The sequence below is a fragment of the Pongo pygmaeus genome, chromosome 1 (assembly GCF_028885625.2).
Source record: "Pongo pygmaeus isolate AG05252 chromosome 1, NHGRI_mPonPyg2-v2.0_pri, whole genome shotgun sequence".
NCBI classification, from domain to species: domain Eukaryota; kingdom Metazoa; phylum Chordata; class Mammalia; order Primates; family Hominidae; genus Pongo; species Pongo pygmaeus.
Window position 1 is genome coordinate 170842012 of NC_072373.2, and position 17554 is coordinate 170859565.

The 17554-nt window shown below is 42.0% G+C and overlaps 1 protein-coding gene and 1 long non-coding RNA gene across 12 annotated transcripts in view; one reads left to right on the forward strand and one right to left on the reverse strand.

Moving 5' to 3' along the window:
• The window catches only part of LOC129035280 (uncharacterized), a 32862-nt gene extending 23295 nt beyond the window's left edge, over positions 1-9567 (forward strand). Inside the window, exon 3 of the long non-coding RNA XR_008502159.1 lies at positions 6375-9567. This is a non-coding gene — a long non-coding RNA (uncharacterized LOC129035280). The remainder of the gene's footprint in view (positions 1-6374) is intronic.
• The window catches only part of FGGY (FGGY carbohydrate kinase domain containing), a 464965-nt gene that overhangs the window by 278455 nt on the left and 168956 nt on the right, over positions 1-17554 (reverse strand). The window lies entirely within an intron of this gene.

Genomic DNA, 17554 nt, shown 5'->3' on the forward strand with positions numbered 1-17554 from the left:
TATTATCAGTACACTATTTCCTTTCCCTATTTTTTTTTACAGTAGACATCTTCCCTTCAAGAGCCCTGCTTCCTTCATCTTTTATTTTTTTTCAAGAAGCCAAACTGTTAGGAGAAGGGGTGGGAGTAGAGAAGACAATCTGAATTCATCTCCCCAGGACTTCTCATTTCATTGAAGTTGGAATAACAGTGAGGAAATTGCTTTAGACAAGGGTTTCTGCTTTTGCTGTTGATTTAAACTGTCACTATATGCTAAAAATGAAAATGAAAATTTTGAACAAAGCTAAGGTTTCATCTAGGGCAGGAAGGTAATGCTTAGGTTGGTAAAAATTAAATGAAAATGCCACTTACTGACCTGCCCCAATAAAGAAATACCTCAAAAAGCTAAGAACAGAATCAAACTAGATACAGAGAATAGACAATTTATGACTTAAGACCACAGTAGAAAATAGGCCTGTTTAGGAAAAGTTTGAAGTCATAATCACAAATCCTAGAGAAGTATTTTATTCTCCTAGGTCTCAGCATTTCCCTTTTAGTAATAACAATAAATTAATCATCTGTTTTCTCCATAGTTGATAGGCATCTCGCAGGCAGGGGCCGAGTATCTTCACATGTGCTATCTCCAGTATGTAGCACAATATCTGCAAAGAGTATACTCAGTAAATATTAATCTGGCAAATGAGTTAATAAATACATGAAGGAGTGATTTTCATCAGCATTTTCCTCCATTCATGTTGAGAATTTTCCTGGCTAACCACCAAACTTGGCAAAAGTAGTAGGAAAGTCACTCCATGAAGAAGCAGTATTTTTGGTCACACACCAATGAAGTTAGGCAGGTCGCTGACCCTCCAGGATGTAACAGCTGGAAGACACTGAGAGATCATCTACTCCAATGGATCTCAAAGTGTGGCTGGGAACCACCACTTGGGAACTTATTGGGAACGTCAGTTCTTAATCGCTCCCGAGAATTTCTGATTCAGAAACTCTAAGCAGGCCCAGGAATCAGTGTTTTAAGAATCCCCCCAGGTGGTTCTGACGCATGCTCTGGTTTGAGAATCACTGAATTCAATTCTCCTCAGTTCATAGAGTAGAAAATGGGGCCCAAAAAGGAATGTCAGTTAAGTTTGTTTTCTGAAGATCAACTTTTGTAATAAGTAGATAATTTTAAAAGTGCCAAATTTACAACCTCTTAGCTTTGTGATGTTATTTCACCTCTCTGAGCTTCAGTTTCCTCACCTATAAAATGAGAAGAACAATGGCACTTCATGGTAGTTATAATAATCAAGTGATACTATATATAAAAGATACACTGAATATGGTGTTTATATATATATATACACAGACACACACACACATATGTATATATATACACACAGAGACACACACACACACACATATATACATACATATATATATATACACACACACACACACAGACACACATGTATAAATCTGTAATTCTCCATGGGAAATATAGTCAAGATTCTTATGTCCAAAAACTGTTTATATATATCTAAATATGCAGCCTCTTAAATAAGTGGTCATTTTTGCTGGGGCAAAAACTTGCTTGAAAGTGAAAACATTTGTCCATGATTCATATAATTGTGCTTGAGGTTACAGTTTGCTACCATGAAGGCTACAGTCTTCATTTTAGATTTGTGTCTGGCGAGCCCGAGCTCACAGGAGGTTCTAAACATCAGGCTGGTTTTTGAAATAATTCCAGGGTGACCTAAGCCACTAAAAGAGGACTCAGCTGGTGATAAAAGGATCTTGGTAAACATGATCATCAACCTGACAAACACATTTGTTTGAAGATATATAACCCTTAGTCTGTACCCCTATAAACTGAATTTTCAGAATAGTTTAGTATACCCAAGAGAATACAGATCTTGTTCACCATCTGGTTATTAGAGTCCCTGTCTTCCCATACTTGCATAGCTGGGTTGATGATGGCATGGTGAAATAAATCAGTCACACTGGTCAAAAAGTAGTTAGCAAAGTCCTAAACTAGTATTCACAACATCAGGAAATAGGATTCTATAAATCAGACTTTCTTTTCATATCAGTTTTTATAAGATACTCTGTGAAATAGATCCAAATACATACACGTTCCCATGGGTAAACATGTGTTTCTTCATATACACAGGGGTAAGATAAAGTGGGGCAGTGTACCCCTTAGAAAGTCTCTGTCTTAGCAAGTCAGAAATCTGTTCAGTTCAATCTCTTACTTAGACCACTGGCCTTGCAAATACAATACCTAAAATAAAGACATTGTACAACGGTATGTCTCAGTTAAACTGCTGATGGGTCTGGTATCATGAAAACAGAACCTGCAGGAATCGGTACCTAGAGACTTCCATGTTGATAGCTAAAGAGTCAACAGAACCCTGAGGCTAAATAGGTGATTCATTTTTACAAAACAGATTTCTTGGTTTCCACGTTTTTTAGAAATATGCCCTTTTACCCCCTCTTGGTTCCCACATGTCATAATTCTGATGAGAAGAGTATTTGCTGAAGAATAGGGACATGCATTCAGGAAGAGAAAGCATTCACACAGGGCCACAAAGGACCACTGGGAGGAGATGAGACCCAGGTTGGATGGGGCTCCAGCTCAGCCACAAATTAATGGTTCTAATTATTTAATATTCCTGGGCCTCAGTTATCTTACTTATGACACAGGGTTGATGCTCCCTAGTGTTTCTTTCTAAGTACTAACATTCTAAAATTTTTAAAAATTTAAAGAACTCTATAGGGGAAAGAAAAGGCAAATTGGACCATATTCAATTTGGATCACATCATTTCCTTGTTTAAAATGTTTTAACAGTTCCCTGATGCCTAATGCAAAAGTGTCTAAACATTATGACTGTGCAAGTCACTAAGAAGTCTTCAGATGGACTCCCAACATAGCTATTTATTACTTATAAATTGTATATAATGTACTATTGAACTTATAAATTGTATGTGTGTATGTCAAGATGCATACCTAAAAACAGAATTTAAACAAAATGAACTAAAAATGAAGATAAATAAAAATACCAACATTTCTCTCCATACCCAGTAGACCATCTTGCTTGACATCACCTGGCATATAAGACCTCATTTAGAGGCTAACACACAGGATGAAGTTTAAGTTCCTCAGCTGGAATAGAAGGGCCATTATGATTTTTTGATCCCTGCCTACTTCTCTGTTTCCTCCCTCCCTTTTCCCTGCCTCAAACTCAGTGTTCCAGCACCTTCTTCCCACACCATATTGCTCAGCACTAAACTGTATTCATGCTGTCACTTCTGTCAGCATCCCCTTCACTCAACTCTTCAACTGGAAAACACTTCCTCATTGAAGGTGGGACTCCAGGTTGCTTACCTAGTGCTCCTCCTCCTCTTCTTTTTAAATAACACAACTCTCATTTTATTGAAGGCTGAAATGTGACTGGCAAAAAATGGACCTTTTCCCAGCTTCCCTTGCAGGTAGTGGTATGTAATACGGTTCTGGCCATTGACATGTAGGCAGAAGAGACTGAGTGAGGTTTCAGAGTTAACACTGGAACAGAAGCAAAGTCCATACTTTTGCCCTTTGTCCTTGTCCTTCTTCCTGGAACATGGACTCGATACTGGAAGCAAAACAAGACCATGAGAGCAGATCTTGTGGTGAGAAGGGTGTCATGTGCAGAAAACCAAAAGAGGGCAACTGAGGTCAGAGATCAATGGAAACAGTGGTGCCAGAAGGAGGGGAGACCATAACAGGGTTTTTGGTTTTTGTCCTAAAAGCACTGGGAAGACTTGAGAAGGTTTATCCTGGGAGGTCACAGGATTAGATTAGATTTTCATTGTAAAAAGTTCATGCTGGCTGCAGTGTTCAGGATGGACTGAAAAAGGCAAGTTTCCATTCAATGACAAGTGTTATAAGCCTGTTGAATAATCCAGGTGCGAGATTATGGGAACGCAGGCTTGGCAGCATTTTGAGGTGGAAAGAGTTCATGAATTATAGACGTATTTGGAGCCTAAGACTGACAGCACTTGGTAACTGATTAGATACAGCATACAGAAAAGAGGGTGGTGTCAAGGACTTGCAGAACAGACTACTGCTATTCATTAAAATTAATAAAACAAAAGAACAACCCTTTCCTGTGTGCTTACAACCAGATGCTGAGTGCTGCTGGAGAAAATCACATCACAGTGCAGATTTACAATAAATTCATGATGACCCCTAAGCAGGGTTCTGTGTACCATTTGATAATCCTCCAAGTTTTCTCTAATCATCTTTTCCCCGATCCTCTGTACTTCTATTTTAAACCTTTTCCATTTTTTACACATTCTGACTCTCTCACTTGGCTACCACTGTTAGAAGATCATCTCACTTTCTACTTCACAAAGAAAACAGAAGCCTCATGAAGGGAAATCCCTTAACGTCCCACTTCCGAGCACATGCTGCTCCCATGATCTGTACCATTTTTGTCTTCTTCCTACCTATTAAAATAGAAAGTCTGTATTCCAAGGCTAATCCTGCCTGTCTTCTCTGGACCTACAGTACTGATTCTCCCTTCTCTCTGGTTATCAGCAACCCATCACTCACTACTAGAATCTTCTTATCAGCAATCAGACATGCTCAAGCAAATCTCCATCTTCCAACAATCAACCAACCAGTGGAACTCTACCTATTTCCAACCATCTTCCTCCCCTAGTGGCCACCCCATCTCTCTCTCTCTCTCCCCCCATACTCTGACCAAATTTCTTGAGTTATCTAAACTTTCTGGCTTCATTTTCTCAACTGTGATTCTGAGTCCTGACATCTGTCTTGGCTTGAACCCAGCTATATGACCTCGGGTGATTAACTTCTTTATGCCTCATTTTTATCCTCTGTAAAAAATGGGAATGGGGTGAGATGACTACACATCTCATCATGTTGTTGTAATGTAACAGTCCACATTAAGCACTTGGCACAGCATCTGTGCTCAGTGTTAGCTGTGGCTGCTGTACAACTTTATCTGCTGCCTCACTATTATAAGCAAGTGACTTTCACTAAGGTCCCTGAGTCACTATATCAAATGAACAGTGTCCAGTCCTTATCTCCCTTCCTTTTTCAGCATCCTTGGAGATTGTTCCCTCCCCTTCTAAAATCTCCTCATTATCTCCCTGCCCTTGGCAGGTACATCCTTAGTCTCCTTTGCAGGCACATCTTCCTCTACCTGGCCTCTAAAGTACTGAAATTTCTCTTCTCCCTCTAGAGTCTCTCACACATATCTATGGCTTCAAATATCATCTACACTGATGGCTTCCAAATCTCTATTTCTAGCCTTTTTTCCTAGCATAGATCCAAATGCCTACTCCATGTTTTTATTTGGATATCTCAAAGGCACAAACTCATTATCTTGCCCTCTTTTATTTAATTATCCTCTGAAACATATTGTATCTGTATCTCTAATGCTTATGTATTCATCCGTTTACCAAATATCTATTGAGTACCTACTATGTTCCAGACATATTTCTACATGCTATGTTATAAAATATTTCAGACAGCTTATAACTAGTAGGCAAATATAAAATGAGGTAAGTGGGATCAAAGATTAAATAAACCAAACATGGGAACAAAATAAATTGAGGTGAGGTTATAGCTTTATACCATGGTTTATAAATCTACTATAGATGAGGCTTCAATATGCTGTCAATTCTCAAGCAACCAAAGGGGTGAGGGATATCTTGCCAGTTACTCCACATGATATCCATGAGAGACAGAGAAAATAAAAGTAATTACTCAGAACAACTAAGAAAAACTAAAAATTATCTGGATATCCAGATAAGACAAGATTGTTCCCATGAGGCCTGCATTGAGAGGTCTCCATGTGAGATCATCCAAATTCTCAGAGAGGTATTACTTTCCCAATCTGGCAAGTGGTTGAACTGAGGGGCCTTCGGAGGTTAAGTAACTTGTTTGATACTGGTCACAAAGGTAGTAAATGGCAGGGCCAGGATTCAAACTCATGTATATCTGGCTCCAAAACTCATGTTATTTCCATTACTCCAAAGTGCATTTTAAAAATAAATACCACCCCCAACCCCATCCCCAGCTCTGGGTCAACAATAGATCTCTACATACAATATCCATAACAGAACAACCTATGACATAGCAAAAACTCTGGATTTTAAAGATCCCTGGCAGTTTCTGTGCTTTCAATTTAAAGATAAATGAATGGGGGAGGGAAGCAGAACATGAAGTATTAATAAACACCATAAAATCATTACCTGGTCCCTTAAGTAGCCTCTGAAGTAAGGGCAATGGGGGGAAAATTACAGTGGGTTTTTTCCCCCCTCATAATAGACTGTACATTTCAACAGCTAAAAGGGTATGAAAATTTAACGGAATTTTTAATGTCTTTCTAGGTTTTATGATACCACAAAGAGATCATCTTCCTTCTCCTCACCACAAGAACAGATGGGTAGCAAGGGTGGTGGCTCCATGACTCACTACCTCCTCACGCCCGCAAAGACTGTCTAAGCAGCAGGCAAACTTCTGGGATCAATAGGGTTCACAGCAATGCGGTGTCTGCCAGCAAACCTTGGAGGAGGCCATTAGTCAATTGGTGACCTGCCACCCTGACCACTGCAGCCCTCTGATGCAGATTCTCAGAAAGGTTAGCTGGTGCTGGGAAACTTAAAAGGTCATGGGTATCTTGGAGTCAAAACTCCACAGAACCAGAATGAAGAGTACTGCAGAGGAGCTGCAGGTAAGGGCCACATTGGAGGCCAAAGTCACCACCTGCTAGCTGTGTGACCAAGAAAAGCTAAGCAGAAGAGCTGCGATGCGTCACATGCAATAGAGAAGGCCAACCACTGGGAATGGCTGCCTTTCAAGAACACTGAAATAAATGACCTCTAAATGGATGACAATAATGGCATGAGGTCAGATGTCCAACTGAGATCCAGAAGCAAGTCCCAAGTCAATAACTTTCAAAAAACAAGGAAAAATAAATCCAAAACTGAATTGTGAATTTTAATGTGATTAAGGCACATGGAGCTTTGCAAGGTATCATACTGTTCACTTATTCTTCTCCTAGAATTTCAGAGGAGCCGAGATGGCTCCAATTACTGGACAGCCACATCTTCAGCCCTCTTCTCCCTGTGCTTTTTCAAAGACAGAGAGGGAGGAAGGAACCTCTGAGGCAGCACTTACCTTCTGTCATCTTGAGTAATCTCAAGTCAGCACTGAGGAGGGGGATGTCAGACAACTCTCAATTAAAATCTAGATCTATAATTTACTAATATTTTGACATTGGGCAGGTAATTTGATGAGAAAACCCAAAACTGCTCAACTGTTTCTCAAATTCACTGGCTTTAAGTTATGTTTTTCATCTGGGGCCCTAGGGCCTTTTTATCAGTGGCCTTCATGAATGTGAGGCCCAGAATGAAACATGTGACTTCAGGCATCACTGGACTAGGACTGGGACTCTTGTTCAACTTAGTCTGAGAACTGCAGCTGTATCAGCGTTGCCCAGGCCAGGAGATTGCAGCTTCATGGACAGATGTGCAGGATCTGGAGCAGACCTGTCTCTGGCTCCATTACTTACTGTGTGACCTTGAGCAAATTACTTAACCTCTCCTTTCCTTAATTTCCTCATCAGTAAAATGAATATAGTAGTACCTGTCTAGACTGGTTAAAGGCATTAAACAAGTTAATATCTATAAAGCATCCAGAGAAGACTGATTAATTTTGGATAGTCATGAGTGCTAAGAATAAGATACAACAGGGAAACAGAATACTGCTGGAGTAGAAGAAGAGAGTGTTTGGGTGGTAAGGGAAAGCTCTTCTCTGATGACATTGAAGCTGAGATCTGAACAAAGAGAAAGAGGTAGACCATGCGAATATTTTGAGAAGGGCCATGCCAGACAGAAGGCAGAGTTAATGCAAAAGCTATATACACTGGAAATGTCTGAGGGACAAAAAGAAGGTCATTGTGGTTGGATGGTGACTACGTGGGGGCATGATAAGCAATAAAAGTCAGATAGAGATCATGCAAGACTTTGTTGAACATGGCAAGGAGTTATTTTTTTTCCCAGCTGCAATGGGAAGCCACTGGAGGAATTTAAGCAGGAGAGTAACATGATCTGCTTTACATTTTTAAAATATCACTCTGGCTGCTGTGTGGAGAATGGATTATCAGAGGGAAGGACAGAAACAGGGAGACCATTTAAGAGGCTAGCACACAAATCCAGCAAGAAATAAAACTACTTTGAACTACGACACTAATAGTGAAGAGGGGCAGGAATGCCTCATTCAGGGTCCACTTTGGAGCAAAGCAGAAAGTACTTGTTGATGGATTAAATGTAAGGTGTAAGAGGAAGAAGAGAAGCATCAAGAATGACTTCTAGGTTTGGGTCCTGAGTGACAGGGAGAATTGTGACACCTTCCACTGAGATGGAAAAGACCAAAGCTCATCAATCCTGGCTTCCTCAAGTGTAAAACTGAAATCAAAACCTATTTTACAAGTTTGGTGGAAGAAAAAAACACGATAGTGCATGAAAAGAAATACTCTTCTAAGTTGTAAAGCACTGTAGGAACATTAGCCATTATTAATTAACTAGTTAATTGTTACCAACATATCCTGTATTTTTTTTATTTGCCTGTGGATATGCACCCCTCTCTTCACGGAAAAAAGCTAAAGACTGCCAGTCATGTGGACCTGACGAATTCAGGAAAACCCTTAATTCCAATTAAGATGACTCTCCAGGAAGGTTTGTGATTATGAAATGTGATTACAATTTAGAAGCAGAAATCTAATTAATTTTATTGTATCTTGGTTGGAAAAAGGTTGTGTGAATCCAAGGAAGAAGCTCAGGAAAAAAAAAAAAATTCCAAATCTAGAAGTTGGCAATAATTACTTGGGATTATTCAAGGGGTTATTTTCTCTGGCAGATAATCTATCACCTAGAAAGAAATCTGAATTCAGAGGAATGGACAATCATTATAGTAGTAAGAACTATCATTTTCTGAGGATTTACTGTATGCTAGGAGCTTTACCTGCATTATTACCTTTCATCCTCATGATATACTTACTAATCTTCATAATATACTAATTGAGGCTGAGAAAGATCAAGTAACTCACCCAAAGTTACATATGGCAGAAATTTCATTACGGATGACAGTCAGAATTGAAGTCAAGTCCATCTGACCCTGGTGACCAATCTCTTAACTATTAACATAGGCAACTGTTAACATATTACTTATTTATTCTAGTTTATCTACATCAGTCACTTAAGGGCTTGATCAGTGTGTTCCTAGATCCAAATGTCTCTGACTTGGGCAAAGTCCAGTTCCTACATTTGCATGACTGAAGATTGGACAATGGATTGGGTGAATTTACCTATGTAAATCGTTCCCTCCTTGACATTCTTCTAGTGGTTAGCCTCATTCAAATGTCAGTATCCAGACTGGCTAAATGTCCTCACATTGCCAAAAAACTCAAACAGGAGAAGTGGCAGGGAGGAGTAGAACTACCACAGGACTAAGGGTCAGAAGACCTGGTTTCTGGTCTCATTTCTGTCATTAAAATGCTGCAGGACCAAGGAAATTCACCTCACATCCCTGAGTCTCAGTTTTTTGTCTATAAAATGAGTGCATCACAGTAAAATCTCTATGATCCCTTTCAGCTCTGACAATCGCTGATTCTCCAGCAGTAGGAAGAGAAGTTGGGGGTGACCTCACTTTTGGGGGACTTCCAATTATCTTTCAGATGCCATATTGAAAGGAGGAACATTTCCACAGCAAAACCTCTGAAAGTTATTACCTCGTATCACCATGATGTGGTCAATGTTACTCCTTTGCCTTTCTGGCTCTTTAGGGCTATTCCTGGAAGGGCCAGCAGCTGAAAACAGTACTTCTGCGAATCTAAGGAGTGTGAACACAGTTGGAACAGAGTGATGCGGGAGTGAATATTCCTGTCCTCCAGGTGCCAAGGTGTACTTACAGTTGGTAAGAACTAACATTTCTACAGGCTTCATAAACCACACTGCCCTATAACATCTGATATCACATTCCAGCTTCACAACAAACCTTTATGGAAGGGAGGGTAGCTGAGGGGCAAGGTATGTGATTTTAGAAAAGAAAAGAAATGGGCTTGCACCCGCCCCGACACACACACAGCTTCCTAGGAGCCACAAACATTCTAAAATGGCTCCTACTGCCCTCGAGTTTTATTTACTGCATTGGCAGGAGTAGTAATTAGAACCATCTCTTGAAAGGTATGGAGTGACTCTTGCCATGTTGAGTCTCTAATTGGTGGCCACATCTTTAAGGAAAGTTAGACGTTCCATCAGAAACCAGCCCCCATAAACTCTCCTATCTTGCCCACCACCACTCCTGTCCACCTCGCTTCAGGTACACTATGCTCCGGCTACACCCAACAGTTCACACACACCGTGCACTCTTCCATGCCTCCATGTCTGTGCCTGCACTGTTTCTTCTGCCTTGGAAGCCATTTCCCCTCTTTTCTGGTAAACTACCGTGTCCGGAATTGGTGGGTTCTTGGTCTCACTGACTTCAAGAATGAAGCCGCAGACCCTCGCCCTGAGTGTTACAGTTCTTAAAGGCGGCGTGTCCGGAGTTTGCTCCTTCTGATGTTCGGATGTGTTCGGAGTTTCTTCCTTCTGGTGGGTTCCTGGTCTCGCTGGCTCAGGAGTGAAGCTGCAGACCTTTGCGGTGAGTGTTACAGCTCTTAAGGGGGCATGTCTGGAGTTGTTCATTCCTCCCAGTGGGTTCGTGGTCTCACTGGCTTCAGGAGTGAAGCTGCAGACCTTCGCAGTGAGTGTTACAGCTCATAAACGCAGTGTGGACCCCAAGAGTGAGCAGCAGCAAGATTTATTGCAAAGAGAGAAAGAACAAAGCTTCCACAGTGTGGAAGGGGACCCAAGCAGGTTGCCACTGCTGGCTCAGGCAGCCTGCTTTTATTCTCTTATCTGGCCCCACCCACATTCTGCTGATTGGTACGGAGTGATCTGTTTTGACAGGGCGCTGATTGGTGCGTTTACAATCCCTGAGCTAGACACAAAGGTTCTCCATGTCCCCACCAGAGTAGCTAGATACAGAGTGTCCACACAAAGGTTCTCCAAGTCGCCACCAGAGTAGCTAGATACAGGGTGTCGATTGGCGCATTCACAAACCCTGAGCTAGCCACAGGGTGCTGATTGGTGTGTTTACAAACCTTCAGCTAGATACAGAGTGCGGATTGGTGTATTTACAATCCCTGAGCTAGACACAAAGGTTCTCCAGTCCCCACCAGATTAGCTAGATACAGAGTGTCCACACAAAGGTTCTCCAAATCCCCACCAGAGTATCTAGATACAGAGTGTTGACTGGTGCATTCACAAACCCTGAGCTAGACACAGGGTGCTGATTGGTGTGTTTACAAACCTTGAGCTAGATACAGAGTGCAGATTGGTGTATTTACCATCCCTGAGCTAGACATAAAGGTTTTCCACGTCCCCACCAGACTCAGGAGCCCAGCTGGCTTCACCCAGTGGATCCCGCACCGGGGCTACAGGTGGAGCTGCCTGCCAGTCCCGCGCAGTGTGCCTGCACTCCTCAGCCCTTGGGTGGTCGATGGGACTAGGCGCCTTGGAGCAGGGGGCGGCGCTCATCAGGGAGGCTTGGGCCGCACAGGAGCCCACGGAAGAAGGAGGAGGCTCAGGCATGGCGGGCTGCAGGTCCTGAGCCCTGCCCCATGGGAAGGCAGCTAAGGCCCGGCGAGAAATTGAGCACAGCAGCTGCTGGCCCAGGTGCTAAGCCCCTCACTGCCTGGGGCCATGGGACCGGCCTGCCGCTCCAAGTGCGGGGTCCACCGAGCCCATGCCCACCCGGAACTCGCGCTGGCCCGCAAGCACCGCGCGCAGCCCCGGTTCCCGCCCGCACCTCTCCCTCCACACCTCCCCGCAAGCTGAGGGGGCCGGCTCCGGCCTTGGCCAGACCAGAAAGGGGCTCCCACAGTGCAGCGGCGGGCTGAAGGGCTCCTCAAGTGCCGCCAAAGTGGGAGCCCAGGCAGAGGAGGTGCCAAGCGCGAGCGAGGGCTGTGAGGACTGCCAGCACGCTGTCACCTCTCACTACCACTCAAATTTTCCAGACACATAAAATGCCACCTCATGAGAAAATTTCCTTGATACCACCACCAGTGCCAGTGACTGGCTGCTCTGCTTCTCCATGGCACCTTGGACATCTGTAGAGTTACTGAAAAACCTTGAGATTACTGATTCATTTACCTGCCCCTACCCCTAGTAGACATGAGATCCCCAAAGGGATAGATCATGATGAATTCACTTTTGTATCCCTAGTGCTTAGCCCAGCACCTGGCACACAGGAGACACTCAGGGAGTGTGGTTGGCTGGATGCATGACCGGATGGATGGCTAACTGGAATGGAAACCTCCAAGTCATTCTTTATCAGGCAGAAATTCGATACTAAAGAGTAAAATAAGGCATCAATACTCAGAGGATAGGTACTTGCCTTCAAGTACTGTAAAGACCTGGTTCTGTCACTTAGGGAAGAGAAGGATGATAAGAGGATAAGGTAAGATCAAAAGCTCAGGGTGACAGGCAAAGGCAAATCTCAGTCCAGAGTACCCACAAGGATAGCCTCTATATTACTCCATTTTCACACTGCTATAAAGAAATACCTGAGACTCTGTAATTTATGCAGAAAAGAGGTTTAATTGACTCACCGTTCCACCTGGCTGGGGAGGCCTCAGGAAACTTAGAATCATGGTGGAAGGAGAGGGGGAAGGAAGGCAGGAGAGAGCAAGAACAAGCAGGGAAAATGCCAAACATTTATCAAACAACCAGATCTCCTGAGAACTCCTTCACTGTCAAGAGAACAGCATTGGGGAAACAGCCCCCAGGATCTAATCACCTCCCACCAGGTCTCCCCCTTGATATGTGTGGATTACAATTTGAGATGAGATTTGGGTGGGGATACAGAGCCAAACCATATAAGCCTCCCTCAGGAAAGAGAAGGTAATGGTGTGATGGGCCCCATTTAACCTAGAAAAGGCTGGGATTACCTGTAGTTAAAGGTTTCTCCAGAGCTCTCAATATAAATTAGTAAAATTGGCACTTACATCACATGATACAAAGATGAAGCAGCACTTCAGCAAAGCTCTGAGGACAGAAATAACTGAATTATAGGGCTCATTCAAATCAAAATGAAAAATAAGCCACACACTATAAAGAATGAAGAGATGAATCCTTGTAAACATGTCCAGTTTTACTGGAAAAATTCAGAACATTGAATATTAATTGCCCTAAAAGGATTTTACAACATCCACAACTATGGATGGCATCACTGGATTCAGGCTTCCAGCACTGGACATAATGCATGTTGTTGGTGGAAACCTCTATGGTTTGTTTACAAAAGGGAATTTCCTCTTCTTTCCCCTAAAATGAAGTAGTGTTGGTGTGAATGCTCCCATTTCCTGCTTTTATAATCTCCCTTATTCCATCCATGGGAGAAGGAATCACTTAGCTGGATCCCTGAGACTTAAAGGATTTTATAATAGTATCCATGAGGGCATGTTAAATGGGAAGTGGGGCCACAGTCCTGAAGTGGAGTCCATGAAGGCTTGGCATGTATCTCTGTGATGGTTTGAATGTCCCCTCAAAGGTCATATTGATATAAAAAAAAGTTCAACATCACTGATCATTAGAGAAATGCAAATCAAAACCACAATGAGATACCATCTCACACCAGTCAGAATGGCTATTAAAAAATCAAAAAATAACAGATGCTGGTGAGGTTGTGAAGAAAAAGGAATACTTAAACACTGTTGATACACTGTTGGTGGGAGTGTGAAATAGTTCAGCCACTGTGGAAGACAGTGTGGCGATTCCTCAAAGACCTAAAGATGGAAATACCATCTGACCCAGAAATCTCATTACCGGGTATATACCCAAAAGAATATAGATCATTCTGTTACAAAGACACATGTACATGTATGTTCACTGCAGCACTATTCACAATAGCAAAGACATGGAATCAACCTGAATGCCCATCAATGATAGACTGGATAAAGAAAATGTGGTACATGTACACCATGGACTATTATGCAGCCATAATAAAAGAACAAGATCATGTCCTTTGCAGGGACATGGATGGAGCTAGAGGCCATCATCCTTAGCAAACTAACACAGGAACAGAAAACCAAATATCACACGTTCTCACTTTTAAGTGGGAACTAAAGAATGAGAACACACGGACACAATGAGGGGAATAACACACACTGGGTCCTTTGGGAGGGTGGAGGACAAAGGGTGGGAGGAGAGAGAGGATCAGGAAAAATAACTAATGGTACTGGGCTTAATACCTGGGTGACGAAATAATCTGTACAACAAACCCCCATGACACAAGTTTACCTATGTAACAAAACTGTACTTGTACCCTTGAACTTAAAAGTTAAAAAAAAAAATGAATAAAAGCTCACCATATTAAAACAAAAAGTCATGTTAAAATTTCATTGCCATTATGACAGTATTAAAAGGTGAGACTTTTAAGATGTGATTAAGCCATGAGGGCTCTGCCCTCATGAATGGATTAATGCCATTGTCTTAGGAAGCACTTCTGATAAAACAAAGCCAAGCCCCTCTCGCCCTCTCTCATTCTTGTGTGTGCAGTCTCACACTCTTGCACCCTTTGCCATGGGATGATGCAGCAAGAAGGCCCTTACCAGATGCCCAGAAGTTATCGGCACCCTTGGACACTGCAGCCTCCAGAACCATGAGCTGAATTAATCTCTGTTGATTATAAATCACCCAACCTCAAGTATTCTGTTATAGCAGCAGAAAAGAACTAATACTTTCTTCTTGAGCCACCTGTACTCAGGCCTGTGGGCTCTGAGTTCATGAATCAAGCTGATCAAGTGCAGCTTGCTTCAGGCAAGTATAGGTGGCTTCTTTTCTCTTTGTCTCAGCTTCTTGGCCAGCCAATGGGTGGATAAGTCAGTATTGTGCAGGGTTCCAAAGTCTAGCCAGATTCCAACAAGAGGCAGAAGATCCCTGAACTTTCATTCAGTGTGACCAAAGCCAATGCTTCACCCTTGCCTGAGGTGGCTCTGTTCATTAGCACATTTATGTCCCCAGCATATATACCTATCATTATTAGTTCATTAGTCAAGATCCTTTTATTTTTTATTTTTATTTATTTATTTTTTTAAGACAGAGTCTTGCTCAGTCGAGCAGACTGGAGTGCAGTGGTGCGATCTTGGCTCACTGCAAGCTCCGCCTCCCATGTTCACGCCATTCTCCTGCCTCAGCCTCCCAAGTGGTTGGGACTACAGGCGCCCGCCACCACACCTGGCTAATTTTTTGTATTTTTAATAGAGACGGGGTTTCACCATGTTAGCCAGCATGGTCTCGATCTCCTGACCCCATGATCCACACACCTCGGCCTCCCAAAGTGCTGGATTACAGGTGTGAGCCACCACGCCCAGCCAAGATTCTTTACTTACAATTTTTAGCCTACGTGACAAAAATACCTAAAGTATAGCTTCATTTAATGTTCAGTTTATTTTACTCTATGAAAAAGTGAAATGCCCAACCTTTCTAAGATAAATTCTTGTTTTTCTTCTGTGGGGAGTCAGTGATATTTCCTAACATGGAAAAGCCTCTGAGAGATTTGCTACAGGAATGAAATAGAATTGCACTATCACTCAACATAGGGTGTATCTTCTGCAGGGGCCCGTCTTATGTAGAAGGTGTTCATGAAAGATGACAGTGAACACTGAATTAAGGAAATACATTCACTGTCTGTTACCTAGTAGTATTATTTACTTCAAAAAATTTACAAAAGTCCATTGTGGTTTAGAAAAAATTGAAGCCAGTTGGGCGTGGTGACTTATGCCTATAATCCCAGCACTTTGGGAGGCCGAGGGGCGCGGATCACTTGAAGTCAAGAGTTCAAGACCAGCCTGACCAACATAGAGAAACCCCGTCTCTACTAAAAATACAAAATTAGCCAGGTATGGTGGTGCATACCTGTAATCCCAGCTACTCGGAAGGCTGAGGCAGAAGAACTGCTTAAAACCGGGAGGCAGAGGTTGCAGTGAGCCGAGATTGTGCCATTGCACTCCAGCCGGGGCAACAAGAGAGAAACTACATCTCAAAAAAAAAAAAAAAAAAAAAAAAACAAGAAAGAAATGATTGAAGCCAACAAGGGACTTAAAAAAATCAAATCCTTAATTCAAACACATATTTACTCATTCAATGAATATCATCAGTATCTAAAATGTGCCAAGTGACTGTGTTTTTGTCATCCGACACCCAAAATATAGTCTCATAGGGATGGAGGAAATCCATTTTATTATTTTTTTTAAATTTCAGTACAGTAGTGGGGAAGAAAGTGTAACTGTAATGTCATCATAGGAAGTAGAGGCAATAAAAGACAATTATTGTAGTAACTCTATAATAAAAGGAATTACAGTAAAAAGATGTAGCCTATAGGGAAATGTAAGGTCAAAGAAAGGGATAAATTCAAGAAGGGAAAAGTATAATAGGTTTGTATGTTGTTTTTTTTTTTATTATACTTTAAGTTCGAAGGTACATGTACACAACATGCAGGTTTGTTACATATGCATACATACGCCATGTTGGTTTGCTGCACCCATTAACTTGTCATTTACATTAGACATTTCTTCTAATGCTATCCTTCCCCCATTCCCCCACCCCACGACAGGCCCTGGTGTATATTCCCCACCCTGTGTCCAAGTGTTCTCATCGTTCAATTCCCACCTATGAGTGAGAACATGCGGTGTTTGGTTTTCTGTCCTTGTGATAGTTTGCTCAGAATGATGGTTTCCAGCTTCATCCATGTCCCTACAAAGACATGTACTCATCCTGTTTTACTGCTGCATAGTATTCCATGGTGTATATGTGTCACATTTTCTTGATTCAGTCTATCATTGATGGACATTCGGGTTGGTTCCAAGCTTTTGCTATTGTTAATAACTGCCCCAATAAAAATACGTGTACATGTGTCTTTATAGTAGCATGATGTATAATACTTTGGGTATATACCCAGTAATGGAATCGCTGGGTCAAATGGTATTTCTAGTTCTGGATCCTTGAAGAATTGCCACACTGTCTTCCACAATGGTTGAACTAGTTTACACTCCCACCAACAATGTAAAAGTATTCCTATTTCTCCACATCCTCTCCAGCATCTGTTGTTTCCTGACTTTTTAATGATTGCCATTCTAACTGGTGTGAGATGGTATCTCATTGTGGTTTCGATTTGCATTTATCTAATGACCAGTGATGATGAGCATGTTTTCATGTGTCTGTTGGCTGCATAAATGTCTTCTTTTGAGAAGTGTCTGTTCATATCCTTTGCCCACTTTTTGATGGGGTTGATTTTTTCTTGTAAACTTGTTTGAGTTCTTTGTAAATTCTGGATATTAGCCCTTTGTCAGATGGGTAAATTGCAAAACTTTTCTCCCATTCTGTAAGTTGCCTGTTCACTCTGATGGTAGTTTCTTTTGCTGTGCAAAAGCTCTTTAGTTTAATTAGATCCCATTTGTCAATTTTGGCTT